Here is a 19,804-nt window from a genome sequence, read left to right on the forward strand (position 1 = left end):
CCCATTATCTGACCTAACAACTTTAATTGTTTTTCCATATTTTGTCTTAACCATAATCAAGAAAGTTTTGAGCAAGAAAACAACATCAGATTTAAGTATCATTAAGAACACCCAAGTCCATCTTGTACAATCATCAACCAAAGTAAAGAAATATTTCATCCCATTGTGGGTAAGAACTCTGTAGGGAACTCAAACATCCATATGAATCAAGTAAAAATTATCTATGCTCCTATTGTGACTTATTGGAAATGGCATCCTAATTTGCCTAGCTAATGAAAACATTACACATTTATTCAATTGAGAACTTGTACAAGTCATTAGACTATCAATTCGCTTGAGTATCATCATAGACACATGTCCCATTTGTTTGTGCGGCATAGCTACATTCTCTGTGTTAACTACTGCAAATGAATGATGAATCTTCTGTGTTTGATATCCCCCGATTGTAGACAAAATGTATAAGCCATCTTCCTCCCTATCAGTCTCCTTCACCCTCCCAGACAAGAGATCCTGGAAGACACGGAATGTGGGAAAGAAGCCCACAAAACAATTCAATTATTTTGTCACTTTTGAGACAAGCAAAAGATTGAACCTAAAGGCTGATACACAAAGAACATGCTGAAGTATATCACCTCCACTGAGTTGAATGGTCCCTATACGTGTCACTGAGGCTGAGTCCCCAGTAGGCAATTGCACTTATCTTGTATTTCATACTAGTGTTTCATTGTGTAACAAATTCTTATTACCAGTCATATGATTTGTAGCCCCTGTATCTATGATCCACTAAAAGTTTTTGATGTTATGAACACTATTACAAAAATATTTACTGCCTCATGTGCACTAGCATCCCCTCTAATAATAGTAGTTCTATTCAACATTTGCAAAATTTATGCAACTTGTTCCTTAGTAAACATTTGAGTAGGCAGCTGAGTAGGTGCTGCATGTATGCTCATAGGCATTCTGTTTCCCTCCAATTGAGCTATATTTGCTTTGCGTTTGGCCTTAAAATATGCCAGATAACCAATGAGATGATAATAATTTTCTTCAAGTGTCCTGTTTTGCCACAATGATAACATTTTACTAGTTTGTAACAACTTCCTTGGTATGCCCTTTTGCGCAAAACTCACATTCCAGACTATAGGTCCTCCTTTGTTTATTGCGTGATTGAGCTATAAATATGGCTGTTGGTTTGTTGTATCCATAATTTCTCAGAATATTGCTCCCAATCGATCTCCTACTTTTATCTTGAATAACCATTGTATATGCTTGATTAATGGTTGGAACATTAGGCATCAATAGGATCTATCCTCTAACTTGCTCAAAACTATCATTCAGACCCATTAAAAATTGCAACAGACGTTGGAATTCTAATTGATCAACGTACTCCTTAGAAGATGGTGATGGGAGGATCAAATCGTACTCTGCCCATAAATCCTTCAGCTTTGTAAAATATACTGACACAGAAGATGATCCCTACACTAAGGTAAAAATCTCTTAATGCAGATAGTAGAGTCTCAATGCATTTATCTTGTTAACCCACAAATCCTTACTCACATTACTCATTAGCTATGAAGTAACAATGGCATTACATCTCTCCTATTGATTCCCCAACTCCACACAAAAATCAGCTTTGCGTGTGGATCCATCAATGAGATAGAGCTTAGTTTTTTCTAATAATACGACTTTCATCACACGACTTCGGATTGTATCCATTCCTATCAGCAGCATTCCGACAAACATCGATCCTGGTCCATCACATGGATGTAGGTAAAGTGTATGATTGTGATCAATATTCATTATTCCTCCTTCAATCGTAGTGCCAACGCCGCTGTTCACGGTGGCTCCGCTAAGCTCATAATTTCTCGAATTTTCCCCAATCGCCATCACGCACATAGAATTAGGGTTCAGCAAAAAAAAACGATAAAAAATTGAACGAATTCTCTCGATTTTTCTTCAATTCCGTGAAAAATCCCTAGAATCATTCAACCATAGCTCTGAATTAGTCAACCACAACTTTGATGACATGTTAGATTGCTGAATTGAGATAGAAGAATTGAAGAACAAAGATGAACAACAGAGAGAGAGAGAGAGAGAGAGAGAGAGAGAGAGAGAGAAGAAGCTTCTCGATATTTTCTCATTCATCATAGAATCTGTACAATGCACGTGTATATATCCAACAAACTAAATTGACAGTTGTCAACTAACTAATTATGTCTAACTCTAGTTAACTAATAACAGCCTACTAACTATAGTTAGCTTAAGTCTTAAGTGACTCCATATATTATCTCATTACTTCTTTGTATTGTAAATCTATTGTTCATCTTGGATAAGGCTACAAAATGCTTTATATGTGTCAGAACAGACATATCTGAAAGCAAAGATATGAGATTCAATGTTTGGGTTGACATGGGCTTAGTGAAGCAACACCTAGAGTATATATTTCAGTTAGCAACTAGGAAAGACTCTATAAATAAGTTCCTGAGTGACAATTAAGACATTTTCTTTGCATATCCCTTTTCACGGGTATTCCAAGAATTTGATCACTTAAATTTTAACAATCTATGTAGTTGTAACTCCAAAGATGATTGGGATCAAGATGATGTGTTTCCTCGTTTGAAATTAGATAGTGCGTAAATTATAAAGCAACCTCAATTCCACAGTTTAAACACTAGTTAGATTGAGAGAAGATTAAGCGTAGGAAAATATTGCGTATTCAATTTGTTTTTGTATACTGTATGTATATGTATACTTATATAGAAAATATTAAGGTTAGCTAATAATATTATTGGGCCTTAAATCACCTTTATGGGTGGATCCAAAATTTCCTATATTTTTACAAATGATATCATGTAGTTAACTCCTACTACTTTGGTACATTGCCTAATCGAACAAACCAGTAGACTTTATCAAACCAAGTGAAGTCGTTCTTGCGTCCGAATAAAGCATCAAGTAGGGTAAGCATTTACTCGAGACTACCGCTATAGCTTACTAATCCCCAACCTGCTTAACACTCTCTGAAATAACTTGATCCAACACATTTCATTGTAATGGTAAAAAAGCTTTCACCTATCAAAGTGTACCTAGCAAATAGCATAATTGATATTTGGCTTAAACTATATATATATTTATATGTATATCGTATTATATTTTACTCGTGTTTCGTGAATTTTGGACGTGAAATGTATTGATTTATGCTTATTCGTAATATTTTTATATGTAGGAATCATCCGTCGGTAATAGGGGGCGAAAGGTGCGAGATTAGAATCAAAAAGAGGTAAGAGGTTGAAAATTGGCTATTGTAGCGCCACAGGCAGCGTGGGGCGCTACCTGTGGTGCAATTTCTAGAAAGTTTATTTTCCCAATGCCAGGGCTAGCGCCCCACGCTACCCTGGGCGTTGGTGACGGGAAAGTATCCTAGTTCGTCCGGGACAAGGTTATTTCAGCCTAAGACCCCTCCCCCCCCCAACGCGCATAAAAACAAGTCTAAACCTATTTTGGAGGGGGAGACGCCACTTTGAAAGGAAAAGATAAGCACGGAACACTCGGGATCAAGGATTCTCAGTTTTTCTTTCTCTTCTCTTCCTTTAACTTTATAGTTTTTAGTTCTAGAGTTTTGGGTGCTACATGGACGTTGTAGTTTGAAGCTTGAATTGTTCTTATTATTTTAGCATATTGATTTATTTATTCAATCTTGCGCTTAACTATTTAATTACTTGATCACCAATTAAATACTATCTACTAATCTAGGATTGAACTCGGGAGAGAGAATTCTAGATTGCATATGAGATTAGCGAGATCTTGAACCTGATTAACGGGGAACAAATTTGCGGTTAGGATAGGGATATACCTCATTGTCTTGCTTGGTTATTATACGGAAATTATTAATGCGTTCTTGTTAATCCTAATTCCATAAGAATATAGGCATCAGGTTAGCTTTAATAGACGAGTAGTACTTCGGGAGAAGGGTATGACTAATATTAACCTTGTCAACCAATAAACCAGATAAATTAATTAGACAATTTAAGTGAAAAACTCAACGGGATTGTTAGCTAACCCATAACTCTGAAATATTTTCTCCCATTGAATTCATCTCTAAGATTGTAGACTTGTTTCCTTTAATCTCTTTGTTTGCTACTCTAGATTAGCTTTAAATAAATATTCATACTTTAGAAAATTGCTTGAATAGATTGATTGTTTGGGTTTGATTTAGTTGGTAGTTAATCGCAAGTCCCTGTGGGTACGATATCTGGACTTACAATCCTATATTATTTGTATGACCATATATACTTGCGTGTGTATTTGGGAGCAACAAGTTTTTGGCGCCGTTGTCGGGGACTTAGAAATTAATTACTTTACCAGATTAGGTTTTTACTTTTTGTCTATTCAAGTTTTATTTATTTATTTATTTAATCTTAGTTTAATATTTTATTATTTTTTTGACATGACATCTTGGAATGAGAATTGGTCAAATATTGGTTATTCTTATTTTGATGATCCCTGTCCATATTGTGGAGGACCACAATTGTGGCAAAAATTGTGAATCTCAATCGTATGAGTGAAATTTTTGTAATGTATGTGGTTGTCAAGGTGGCCATTGGGATGATTGTCCTAATTCTTTTTACCCTTCTCTGAGGTCTTATTATGATGTTTCTAATAATGTTTATGAGTTTGATAGGAGTAACGAAGAAGAGGATATGGAACGTGTTGCCCGTATTATGAAAATGATGAGGCAAGTAGCCGAGCAATAAGATGAAATTCACAATAAGACTACCTTAGCAATAAAAGGATTGCAGGCTAGAATGGAAGAATTAATGGCCAATTTTCAAGAAGAACCTCAACTCGACGAAGAGAGCGAGTTCCCACAAGAAAATAACTTTGAAGAAACAGATATAGTAAGCCAATCTTGGCTAGAGGAACAAGCTCAGCTAATAAAATTTCATGGGGTTCGACGTAATAATTTTTCAAATATGGCATAACAGTTGTCTGAAGGAAGAACTGAGCTCAGACAAGAGATAGACTAATTTCACAGATATCCATGACCTACATACTCAATTGAATAAAACGATTGAGGTGTCTGATGTCCTACAATCGATTGTTGTGGATACTAGCCAGCTTGTAGAGTGGAAAGAGGAATTCCAACTATTCGACCAAAATATTATTAATGATGCCAATGTTAAGGAAGTGTGCAAAAGTGAGGATGCTAAAAGTAAAGCGTTTTTAGAATTTGCGCGTATTGGACCTCATTCTAAATATTTTTCAACATTGTTCTTGGTTGGTGACTCGAGAATTGATCCATTCGTGTTTATGGAGGAGTCAATGGATGAGGAACAAAGTGCATATATTCTGAAATTTGCGATGCCAAGGAGACAAAGCGACATCCCTCACATAAAGGCCAAGAAGTGCAAGATGTGATATCTATTGCTTGGTTCCTTTATTTTTACACCACCGCCCAGGAACGTGACAGAAAAATTGATGCAAAATTGGCGACACAGTTCATATCCTCAAGGTGAAGAAAAAAGTGGTGAAAGTGATGGCGCCGTGCCGCGACGTTAAATCAAGTGCTTGTTGGGAGGCAACCCAACTTTATATATATATATATATATATATATATATATATATATATATATATATATATATATATATATATATATATATGTAGTGAATGTTTATATTTTGTAGGAGTAGGATCATGGAGTCAAAGACAATAAGCGTGTGAAAAATCGAGCAAGTGGTTGGAACTAAGTGTGGGGTGACCGTACAAAGGACCATACATGGGAGAAGCTTGAGTATCCCGTGAGCTACTAATACTTTGGTCTTTTGCCTACCAGGGAGTCTCTTTTACCCTCTTGTTATTTATTGTATGCATTGAGGACATTGTACAATTTTAAGTGTGGGGATGAGGAGATTATTTGGGTAATTTTCTGTGTTATCCTAGCTTAGTTGTAATATTCTTTCTTAGTGTAGTGATTTTTGTTTTAAAAAAATAAAATTAAAAATAAAATTAAAAAAAAACGAAAATGAAAAAAACAAAGCAGAAAATTCGGACTTTTTCAGATGATGGATTTTGTGGACGGCTTTCTTGAGGGATTAAAGTCTAACCAAAAATATGTTTTTAAAAAAATAATTTGAAAAACAGAAAAATCCAAAAATATGTCTTTTATTTTTTTTTAAGGTAGTAATAACCCTTCTTGGTTTTTCTTTGTGCATCGGTTCATTTTCATGGGGTATAGTTTGAACTGGGTAGTAGTTTTTTTAGAGTAGATTAGGAATTTAGAAAATAAAAGAGGAAAGATTGATGAACCTAGGCGCCCTTGACTTGTCTGATAGCAGTATATTTAAGCTTTGGCATGTAGATTATCTTCCATATGTTTTGAAATTATTCATAATTCCTTGATGAAATTGGATAGCATGTCTTGTTACGCCTATGTCTCTTTTGCTTGACTTATATTCACTTTGTGCTTAATGCTTAATATCTTGTGGCTCCGTGAATACTTGCATTGTTTGAGAGTCGAATGAGATCATCCTTAGTGAGTCATGTGCCATGTGTGAAGTGAGATTTGGTGTAGTCCATTTTATTGTGATTGAGTCTAGAACTTGCCCGGTATGTGAGTCGAAGCGAAATTTTAGGTGATGCTTGGTTTGAAAAATAATTTTAGGCTTTCGTTAATCTTTTTGAGCTTAACTGCTTATCACAAATAAGATATATCCCTAGTTAACCCTTTTGATCCTATAGAATTTTATTTGGCACTCACATTACGAGCCTATACCCCTTTTATTCTTAATTCACATTATTTTGATCATGTTACCTCTTAAGGCACTTTAATTGTGAAATGAGTGCTAGAAGAAGTAAGGACTAAGTGTGTGGTGGATTTCGAGTGGAACCAATGAAAGAATTGTCACGACCCAAAAATTGATAGTCGTGATGGCACCTAACTCGACTCACTAGGTAAGCCAACTAACAGACAATACAATCCAAATGAAATTATAGGAAAATAGTGAAGAATTATCTAGACATTTACAAATTAACCCAAGAACCGGTAGTGCAAATCATGAGCTTCTAAGACTTAGAATTTACAAAGCTGGTAAAAATAATTACACGATCTATTTGAAAGCTACATAAACAGATTAACAAAACCTAAAGCCACCAAGGACAAGTGATAGCCATATCCGAAATGCACGAACATCTTCAGGGTCAGCTCCCGACATCACCAGCAGCTCCGCTCCAAAAGTCTGCATGCAAGGTGTAGAAGTGTAGTGTGAGTACACCAATAAAAAGATGCTCACTAATAAAAATCTGTACCAAAATCTAGCAATAGAACTATACTATAGTATAACAGGATAGAGTACACGAAAGGAATGTACAAAATAATAACAGAGTACTAGAAGAGATCACAATTCAATAGTTTTCAATATCTCAACCAATCATTTCCTTAGAGCGAAACCAATAAACCACAATAGTCACCCCATAACTTTCATAACGTGAGGAATATACTCTGATATTAAGTTAATTGCACGGCAACACCCTTCATGCATTTATCTCAACCTCACCAAAAATGCATACAACAGTACCAACTGGATGGCAGAAATGCCGATAACAGTAATGGTAAAGTAGGAAATACGCAAATTGCAAAAATAAACAAGAATGTACATAAGGGCATCAGTAACAGACTAGGCGGAAAGCATAGAGGTGATGACAACAATCAGGAAAAGGAATGTAACTTCAACTAACTAGCATGGGCGAGGCATAAATACAAATATAACGAATAAGAGGGGAACACATGATCTTTATGTGTTAACAAGTAGAAGCATGAATGACTAACACGGTAGAAGGCATGTAGTAAGTGCAACAAAAATAGATACAACAAAGATATAATTATGACAGCAGGAAGTAGGCATGGTATTTGGAAGTTTAGCAAGTAGAAGGCATGAGTGACACAATAACAAATAAGATAAAGAACAAGAACAGAGCATTAACGACAAGTCACATAGGAATCATAAATACAACATTAATAGCTCAATGTAACGGCATGAACGTATACATGAAGGAAAGATATTACAACATAATGCATGTCCCTCATCCTCACCTGCACGGAAACACCCATCGTGTCATGAACTCATGATAATTTAAAATATGATAATATAAATTAAACGGCACGACATCACCCTTTGTTCTTTACACTCACATAGCATGGCATGGCATCACCTTTCGTGCTTTTACTCACTAATGATATGGCACGGCATCACCCTTCGTGCTTTTACTCTCAATAATATGGCACGGCATCACCCTTTGTGCTTTTACTCTCAATAATATGGCACGGCATCACCCTTCGTGCTTTACACTCTCCCTCACATGATAATATATAAACAAAGGCACGGCATCACCCTTCGTGCTTTGCACTCTTCCTTACCAAGCATATGTATATTAATGACAAAAAAGACAGGAAGCATAAATAACATAAAGGAGAGTGTTTAAATGAATATTCCAAATGAATCCCAATCACAACTTTCCAAGTCAACAATAGTTCAATGAACCCGCAAGAATCTTATTCTTCAAGTATTCCAACAAATCTCACAAATGATCTACAATACAAGTATAAAATCTAGTATCTCAAGGATATCGGCCGTAGCAATGTATTAATGATTATTTATATTGATGACCGAATTAAACACACCAATGTATTCTCAGAATCTAGGGGTCAAGTAAGGCATAAGGCAAGAAGGTCACGTGATTATACAAGACACAATTTATAACATAATATACCCCCGAGCATGGTTAACCCTGGCACATGCATATATACTCGTCACCTCAAATATGTATCACCCCCGCATGTAGCAAACTATGTCAAATAGTAGGAAAAATTCCCTCAATAAAGTTTGGTAAGACACTTACCTCAATTCGGCTAACTCAATATTCAATTTAGCTTTTTCCTTTACAAATTCACCTCTGCTCGGTCAATCTAGCCAAAGACGACTTAAATACATTACACAATGCAAGGAAAAATAATTTTAATTAATAAAGCTGTGATTTTTATTCAATTTCTAAAAAGTCAACCCCGGGCCCGCCCGGTCAAATCCTGGGTCCAAGGGTAGGTCTTGACTACCCATAGCCTCACTAGTCCAAATATGTATTTTGCTTCCCAATCCGAGTCCTATTCGACTCTCAAATCCCAAATTTTCATTTTTCAATGTTTTGACAAAATCCCTAAATTTTTCCCTAAATCCTCATGAATTTGATGTTAAATCTTATGTAAAATCATGAAATGTAGTTGCGAATTGATTAGAGTTACTTACCCAATAATTTGGTATGAAAATCCTTTCACAAAATTGCCTTACATCGAAGCTAGGGTTCAAGATATGACAAAATGAAGCTTAGTCTCGGAATTCTCAGCATTTAGCAGGCTGCAGATATCGCATCTGCGACAGGGGGTTCGCAAATGCGACCTCCGCAAATGCGGACAAAACATCGCAAATGCGACCCCTGACAGACCAGACCTTCATCGCAAATGCGATACAGAGTTTGCAAATGCGAAACTCTTCAGGCTTCGCAAAAGCGACAACTTCATCGCAAATGCGATCCAGTCCTCAGCAGCCCAGGTTCGCAAATGCGAGGCTGCTTCGCAATTGCGATAGTCGCATTTGCGACAAAAATATCGCAAATGCGATGACACCATTACCAGCACTCAAAATCATGAAAAATCATTCTGAATCCAATCTGAAACTCACTCGAGCCCTCGGGGCTCTAAACCAAATATGCACACAAGTCAAAATATTATACGACCTTCCTCGCGCGACCAAATCGCCAAGATAACACCTAAAACTACAAATTGAGCACCAAATGAAAAGAAATTTTCAAGAAAATTTTAAAACTTCTATTTCAAGAACCGGACGTCCGAATCACGTCACACCAACTCTGTTTCTCACAAAATTTGACACACAAGTCATAAATATAGAAATGAACCTATACAGGGTTCCAGAACCAAAATACGGACCGGTATCAACAATTTCAAACATCAATCAAAATTTTAGATTCATTAAGCCTTTAAAATTTCAAATTTTAACAAAATGCGATAACTCGAGCTAGGGACTTCCGAGTTCGATTTCGGGCATACGCCCAAGTCCCAAATCACGATACGGACCCATCGGGACCGTCAAAACACGGATCCGAGTCTGTTTGCTCAAAACGTTGACCAAAGTCAACTCAAATGGGTTTTAAGGTAAAGATTTCATATTCTTTCAATTTTTAACATAAAAGCTTTCCGGAAAAATATCCGGATTGTGCACGTAAATCGAGGAGGCTAAAAATGATGTATTTGAGGCTTCGAAACACATAATTAGGTTCTAAAAGATAAGATGACCTATCGATTTATCAAATAATATATCATGCGGGGATACTCGTGCCCTCAAACTACTGAGAAAAGTGCAAGTGCTCAAAACGACTAGTCGGGTCGTTACATCCTCCACCACTTAAACATACGTTCGTCCTCGAACGTGCCAGGAGTCGTTCCAAAGCTATCAAATCACGGTGTAACCTTACTATGCAGATACTCGGGGGTGATCCCACGTCACCCTGCTCCATATAAGTCTGCCAACGCAACATAAGTAGAGATCCTTACTTCAACCCTGGTCCTTAAACCTTAGAACCCAATTCTCTAACATCCCGAATTCATTACAAGACCCGAATCTTACATCTACATAATGTATAAGCCTGAACAAGCTGTATTAGGTCACGACCATAACCCCAAGATGAAATCACATGATACGCCCCCATCACTCAGACACTCACAGCAGGAACTGCTGACCACCATTACTGCCCAAAAACAAATCTGGTACCAGTAGTAACCTCATATCGATTAGAGCCTCGTTTAAAACCTTTATACCCTGCTGATGATGAAAGAAACACACATAACCTCTTAACCACTCATATGATCAATAAGCCAAGAAACTCACTCGTCCGACCAGGGCCATTTTTTCCAAATCCTCAGCAAAACATAGTATTATTCTTCCAAACCTTCCTCATTCCAATACAATAGTGCCATTCTCAAGTCTAGAAACCTCATCTCAGCCAATACAAGCAGCCCCACCGATAAGTATCAACAATGATTATATGGAGCCCTACACAACACGGTCCCGAACACCAATAAGTAATAATTCAGACATGACAGATAATAGTAAGAGAGTTAAATAAGAAGACTACTAAACAAGTTAAGCAGGCAGGAAAATATTAGCATTTTCCTATGAACTATTTTCAACAAGGTGAAAGCAAAACTACATGAAGTAAGCATCAGGAGTTACATTTCACCACAGTACCGTTGCGGCGTGCAACCCGACCCCATCATTTCAATCCACATAGGGTACCCATCAAGCCATAATACCCGGACTCACCGATAAACGTGTGCGTCAGTATCAAGCACAATAGAGTGCACAAAATATAACTGTGGGAGAATTATTAGGAACAAACAATACTGAGAAGGACAAGCACAGTTGTGGTGCAATAAGCAAATCAACATCACGAAGGCCATCTCACCCATAGTGCCATGAAGCCTAAACTGAATTACAATATGCGTGCAAAGAACTATGCAATCCTCACAATCCGTCATAGCATAAGAGAGGAACACATAACATAGACAAAGGTGCGAATAGCATCTACTCCGCCCGACGATATACCTGAGGTAAAAGCTGCGCAGGAGCAAGCAAATCTGATCCGATACACAATACACATCTTGATTGGGCCTACCAATGGGCCCCCAAATCAACTCTGATCATCCCCGAACGGACGAATAGCCCTCCAAAAGTCCACAACCACGAATCAATCTGCTTCTGAGAACTCCCAGTCTCCAAATCCATAGAACACACGAATCATCCTACCTGATCCCAACTCCACCGCCCAAATGTCTAACACATCTCTTGTATACAATCATCCCACGAGGAATACTTCTATAATTCTTCCTTGCCACATAACAAAATCTGAATCTCAGCAGTCAACTAACCAGACGAGCACCACAATATCAATGATGCATCCATAAGTCAGAACACGATTTGCCTTCTGAAATGTACATCCTTCTCAGGCAATACCAAGTAGTAATACCATCTCTCTAGACTTTTGAATCCGTCTGTGCTATCTAAGAATTCATGACCTTCCCTTCAAAACTGAACCGTGACCTTGCACATGAAAAACTCAATCTCGATCAGTCAGAAACTTTCTATTTGATCTCATCCAGGAGGAAATCCCAATACGCAACACATTCCTCACACCAGTAAGAAATATTCACCCCGAACCGTGATAGAAATTATCGAGAACCCCTTGAATCCATTTGCACATAACAAAGCTATCAGAATTGAATCCCTCTAACTTAACCAAGCCACGCACTTGCCCAAAACCCATAAGCATTGCCACTAAATACCTTTGGAGACTCACCACATCGTAAGTAACCAAAGAACCGATCATATCATTACTGTGTTAATCCAAGTTACTATCAAACTGCCATGTTTCCTCCGAGTTCCTTCCAATTTACCCTCAAGTTGATACCTTTTCTTGCCAGAACACCATGATCCTTACCCCAAAGCTCGCCATAAGAGATTCTAGCATAAAAACTACACCGCCCTAAGGCCCATAAGCTGCTACATTTCTTCTTAGCACCCCAAAGAAGTACATCCGAGGCACCCACTCTGATGAGACCTTCTGTGAGTCTAAGGTCGTTTACTCCACCACTTAGTCTTCCTATTAATGAAATGCATAATCCACAATGATATAGAAATACCGCGAGCCTCGACTCCATCCAATGTAAATCTTAAACTCTAGCCACAACTGCTATGCCACCGCTTACTCTTCCTGAGTCTGAACTCATCAATGAGGCATGAGAATCAAATTCTTTCCACAATTAAACAACATGAAAAAATTTCAATACACTCATAACTCGAGACTATATGTCACATCAAGACAGAAATCAGGCACCCATTAGCCCTTTTTACACCTCAAGCGGACTCTTCTCGTCACCTTCAAATCATCTGAACATAGCCCACAATCACATCCTACTCGTCATTTAGTCATCCAACCACTTGCCTGCCACAAATTTCACTCATAGGGACACTATCGGACGTATAAATCCGAAAGAACATGCTCACACAACCGAAATCCACGTGCTCAAGCTGCAGTCAAAATCCGGCCTCAAGTCCTCTAGACTGACCCATCATCAGCATACAGGAATCACATCTCGCATCTTATCCATGAACTCACAAGCCGTCGATGCTCCGCTGATACCGAGCGCTCGCATGCGCATACGAATGCGTAGAAAGAATCCAAATAGTTACGCTACGAGCTGAATCAATGCCGCACGATAAGGAAAGAAAGATGGAAAGTTTATACTAAATGCCCTGCAACCTCTCGAAGATAGGTATGAACGTCATCATACCGATCCGCAAGACTCTCCTAGACTCTTGCTCATGACTCGTAGAGCCTATGGACCTAGAGCTCTGATACCAACTTGTCACGACCCAAAAATCAATAGTCGTAATGGCACCTAACTCGAATCGCTAGGTAAGCCAACTAACAGACAATACAATCCAAATGAAATTATAGGAAAATAGTGAAGAATTATCTAGACATTTACAAATTAACCCAAGAACTGGTAGTACAAATCATGAGCTTCTAAGATTTAGAATTTATAAAGCTGATACAAATAATTACACGATCGGTTTGAAAGCTACATAAACAGATTACCAAAATCTAAAGCCACCAAGGACAAGTGGCAACCATATCCGGAATGCACGAACATCTTCAGGTTCAGCTCCCGACATCACCAACAGCTCCGCTCCAAAAGTCTGCATGCAAGGTGCAGAAGTGTAGTATGAGTACAACCGACCCCATATACATAGTAAGTATTTTGTCTAACCTCGTCGAAGTAGTGACGAGGCTTTTTAGTAAAAAGATGCTCACTAATAAAAATCTGTACCGAAATCTAACAATAGAACTATACTACAGTATAACATGATAGAGTACACGAAACGAATGTACAAAACAATAACAGAGTACTAGAAGAGATCACAATTCAACAATTTCCAATATATCGACCAATGCTTTCCTTAGAGCGAAACCCAATAAACCACAATAGTCACCCCATAACATGAGGAATATACTCTGATATTAAGTCAATAGCACGACAATACCCTTCGTGCATTTATCTCATCCTCATCAAAAATGCATACAACAGTACCAACTGGACGGCAGAAATGATGATAACAGTAAAGGCAAAGTAGGAAATACGCAAATAGCAAAAATGAACGAGAATGTACATAAGGGCATCAGTAACAGACTAGGCGGAAAGCATAGAGGTGATGACAACAATAAGGAAAAGGAATGTAACTTCAACTAACTAGCATGGGGGAGGCATAAATACAAATATAACGAATAAGAGGGGAACACATAATCTTTATGCATTAACAAGTAGAAGCATGAATGACTAACACGGTAAAAGGCATGTACTAAGTGCAACCAAAATAGATACGACAAAGATATAATTATGACAGCAGGAAGTAGGCATTGTATTTGCAAGTTTAGCAAGTAGAAGGCATGAGTCACACAACAACAAATAAGATAAAGAACAAGAACACGAGATTAATGACAAGTCATATAAGAACCATAAATACAACAATAATAGCTCAATGTAACGGCATGAACGTATACACAAAGGAAAGATATCACACCATAATGCATGTCCCTCGTCTTCACCTGCACTGAAACACCCATCGTGCCATGAACTCATGATAATTTCAAGAAGGATAATATAAACAAAATGGCACGGCATCACCCTTCATGCTTTTACTCACAAATGATATGGCACGGCATCACCCTTCGTGCTTTTACTCATAAATGATATGGCACGACATCACCCTTCGTGCTTTTACTCTCAATAATATGGCACGACATCACCCTTCGTGCTTTTACTCTCAATAATATGGCACGGCATCACCCTTCATGTTTTACTCTCAATAATATGACACGGCATTATCCTTCGTGCTTTACACTCTCCCTCACATGATAATGTAGAAACAAAGGCACGGCATCACCTTTCGTGCTTTATACTCTTCCTTACCAAGTATATGTATATCAATGACAAACAAGACAGGAAGCATAAACAATTTCAAGGAGAGTGTTTAAACGAATATTCTAAATGAATCCCAATCACAACTTTCCAAGCCAACAATAGTTCAATGAACCCGCAAGAATCGTATTATTCAAGTATTCCAACAAATCTCACAAATGATCTATAACACAAGTATATAATCTAGTATCTCAAGGATATCGGCCGTAGCAATGTATTAATGATTATGCATATTGATGACCAAATTAAACACATCAATGTATTCTTAGAATCTAGGAGTCAAGTAAGGCATGAGGCAAGAAGGTCACGTGATTCTACAAGACACAATTTATAACATAATTTACCCCCGAGCATGGTTAATCCTGATACATGCATATATGCTCGTCACCTCATATATGTATCAACCCCGTATGTAGCAAACAATGTCAAATAGTGGGAAAAATTCTCTCAACAAAGTTAGGCAAGGCACTTACCTTAATTCGGCTAACTCAATACTCAATTTAGCTTTTTCCCTTACAAATTCACCTCCGCTCGGCTCAATCTAGCCAAAGATGACTTAAATACATTACACAATGCAAGGGAAAATAATTTTAATTAATAAAGCTATGATTTTTATATAATTTCTAAAAAAGTCGACAAAAGTCAAACCTCGAGCCCGTCAGGTCAAAACCCGGGTCCAAGGGTAGGTCTTGACTACCCATAGCCTCACGAGTCCAAATACATATTTTGTTTCAAAATTCGAGTCATATTAGACTCTTAAATCCCAAATTTTCATTTTTCAAAGTTTTGACAAAATCCCCAAATTTTTCATGAATTTGATGTTAAATCTTATGTATAATCATGAAATGCAGTTAAGAATTGATTAGAGTTACTTACCCAATGATTTGGTATGAACACCCCTTCATGAAATTGCCTCCCATCGAAGCTAGGGTTCAAAATATGACAAAGCGAAGCTAAGTCTCGGAATTCTCAGCATTTAGCATACTGCAGATGTCGCATTTATGACTGGGGGTTCGCAAATGAGACCTCCGTAAATGCGGACAAAACATCGCAAATGCGACCCCTGACAGACCAGGCCTTCATCGCAAATGCGATATAGAGTTCGCAATTGCAAAACTCTTCAGGCTTCACAAAAGCGACAACTTCATCGCAAATGCGATCCAGTCCTCAGCAACCCAGGTTCGCAAATGCGAGGCTGCTTCGAAATTGTGATAGTCGCATTTGCGACAAAAACATTCCAAATGTGATGACACCAGTACCAGCACTCAAAATCGTGAAACATCATTCCGGATCCAATCCGAAACCCACCCGAGCCCTCGGGGTTCTAAACCAAATATGCACACAAGTCTATAAATATTATACGAACTTGCTCGCGCGACCAAATCACCAAGATAACACCTAAAACTATGAATTGAGCACCAAATCAAAAAAAAATTTTAAGAAAATTTTAAAACTTCTATTTCAACAACCGGACATCCGAATCACGTCAAACCAACTCTGTTTCTCACCAAATTTGACAGACAAGTCATAAATATAGAAATGAACCTATATCGGGTTCCGAAACTAAAATACGGACCCGGTACCAATAATTTCAAATATCAATCAAACTTTTAGATTCATTAAGCCTTTAAACTTTCAAATTTTAATAAAATGCGATAACTCGAGCTACGGACTTCCGAATTCGATTTCGGGCATACGCCCAAGTCCCAAATCACGATACAGACCCATTGGGATCGTCAAAACACAGATTTGAGGCTGTTTGCTCAAAACATTGACCAAAATCAACTCAAATGGGTTTTAAGGCAAAGATTTTATATTTTTCAGTTTTTAACATAAACGCTTTACGGCAAAACACCCGGACTATGCACGCAAATCAAGGAGGGTTAAAATGAGGTATTTGAGGCTTCAAAACGCAATATTAGGTTCTAAAACATAAGACGACCTATCGGTTCATCACATAATACATCATGCAGGGATACTCGTGCCCTCAAACTACCGAAAAAAGTGCAAGTGCTCAAAACGACCAGACGACCAGTCGGGTCATTACAAGAATGAAAGGTGCACTTGTTTTGTAGAATAATACACCACTAGTGAAAAATTGAGAATAAAAAATAAGAAAAAGAATGAAAAGTCTGAAAAAAAAAAGAAGGAAAAATAGAGATAAATGAATTGTTGTCTTGTTCTTGCTAGTGGGGTATAAAGTAAAGTAGTGCTTAAAAAAGAAAGAATAATTTTGGGGGGTGATCTTGTGTGTAAAATTGAAGTGGATTGAAGAATATGCGCTTAAAGTTTATCATGTGATGTGTTAAAGTGCTTAGGAGGGTGAACCACTAATCCTAAATATATCCTACCCGTTCCTTAGTCCACATTACAACCATATAAAGTTCAAATTGATTTTAGATCGAGTGAGCCTACATTAGTGGAGATTTACATTATGGGCAAGCCTATGGTACCTTTTGCATGTATGTGACTTCTTTGTCAGAGTGAGACATTTTCTTTGATATATGTGAGTCCTTAAATTATATTTGATCATGAGATTCGAATGTGTGAATTTAACTTACTCTCTTGTTCTTGTTGTGAGGGCACATAGTTTCACGAAGAATATGTAACGTTATTAGACTTCTCTGTGATGTTGGGTGTTTAAACCATGAGTGCATTGTGATATTAAGTCGGCTTTTGAGGCTAGGTTTGTTATGAGCACGTTGACTTTGTTGTGAATATGTGAAGAATGGCATAAGTAAAGGGAAGTGTAAGTGATTGCATATGCTACAGTTTAATTGTTGCTATCAACCATGGTCATTGGTGTAGTGTGTCTCGAATGTGTAAATATGAAGTGCTCAAGGATAGTGTAAATTGTTGGTTGACTCGAGGATGAGCAACATTTAAGTGTGGGTTAGTGATATTTGGCTTAAAGTATATATATTTATATGTATATCGCCTCATATTTTACTCGTGTTTTGTAAATTTCGAATGTGAAATTTATTGATTTATGCATATTCGTAGTATTTTTATATGTAGGAATCATCCGGAGGCAATAGGGGGCGAAAGGTGCAAGATTAGAGCCAAAAAGAAGCAAAAGGTTGAAAATTGGCCATTGTAGCGCCATAGGCAGCGTGGTCGCTACATGTGGCGCAATTTCCAGAAAGTTTATTTTCCCAGCGCCAGGGCTAGCGCTCCAAGCTACCCTGGGCGCTGGTGACGGGAAAGTATCCTAGTTCGCCCCGGACAAGGTTATTTCGGCCCAAGACTCCCCAATGCCTATAAAAACAAGTCTAAACCTATTTTGGAGGGGGAGACGCCACTTTGAGAGGAAAAGACAAGCACAGAATACTCGAGAGCAAGGATTCTCAGTTTTTCTTTCTCTTCTCTTCCTTTAACTTTATAATTTATTAGTTCTAGAGTTTTGGGTGCTGCATGAACATTGTAGTTTGAAGCTTGAATTGTTCTTACTATTTTATCATGATATTAGTTTATTTATTCAATCTTGCGCTTAATTATTTGATTGCTTGATCAAAAAATTATCTTTCAATATTACGAAGAGAAGAGACGAAGAGAGCGAGTTCTCACAAAAATTAATGGCTAATTTTCACAAAATGATGAGGCAAGTATCCCGTATTATGAAAATGATGAGGCAATTTTCACATAATCAAGATATTGCTTACCCATAACCTGGCAAATCCACAATGTACCAACTCTTGTTCACCAAGAAATGATTAATAAGCTGAGTCTTCCCTGTACATTTAAACATACTAAAATTAGAATTCACAAATAAGTACCAACTAAATACTCCATCCATTCCTATGTGCAACAAGAATGATCCCTTTTAAATCCAAAAATAAATTTAACTTGAACTTCTCATTTTACGCTTAATGATAATCTTATAGCATGTTGTAAGACCATAAGTTTCACCAAACTTATAGCCATATGAACGTTATGACATATTTAAAGTTACGAGTTTCAAAATTCTTCATTTCTTTCTTAAATTTTGTATCAGGTTAAACTATATCATATAAATTGAAATGAATGAAATCTTAATACAGCTAACCCGAACGGGCTCTAAATAAGAAGTACTCCCTCCGTCCCAAATCAATAGTCACTTTTGCTCAAAAAAATATTCCAAAATACTTGTTACTTTAGGAATTCAAGACTAAATGTGTAAATTTACTATAACAACAACTCAATATAATTTCACTAGTGGGGTTTGGGGAGGGTAGTGTGTACGCAGACCTTATTCCTATTTTGGGATAGAGAGGCTATTTTCGATAGACCCTCGATTCCCTCCTTCCAAGAACTCCCTACCTTGCTCTTGGGGTGACTCGAACTCACAACCTATTGATTGGAAGTAGAGGATGCTCACCACTAGAGCAACCCACTCTTGTCAAAGGTAATTTATTATAAGTAATTTAATAAACTAAATCTTATACCTATTGTTTTCTTAATAAATGTGAAAGGAGACAAAGCGATAGTTAAAATGGGACAAGGCAGTAAATCGAAATCGTCAAAACTTAAACAAAGTACAATGACCATTTATGCTTTCTCGATGTATTAAATGATCTTTAAATACTTTCTCCATGTATTCAATATGATGTTTTAAATTGCCACTTGCCGAAGCTAAGACAAATTAGTGACAACACATATTCTTTCCTGAATAACACGTGTTACTACTGCTCCAGTCCATCCAAGATTACTACAATACATATAAGGGT

The sequence above is a fragment of the Nicotiana tabacum genome, chromosome 14 (genome assembly GCF_000715075.1).
Source record: "Nicotiana tabacum cultivar K326 chromosome 14, ASM71507v2, whole genome shotgun sequence".
NCBI classification, from domain to species: domain Eukaryota; kingdom Viridiplantae; phylum Streptophyta; class Magnoliopsida; order Solanales; family Solanaceae; genus Nicotiana; species Nicotiana tabacum.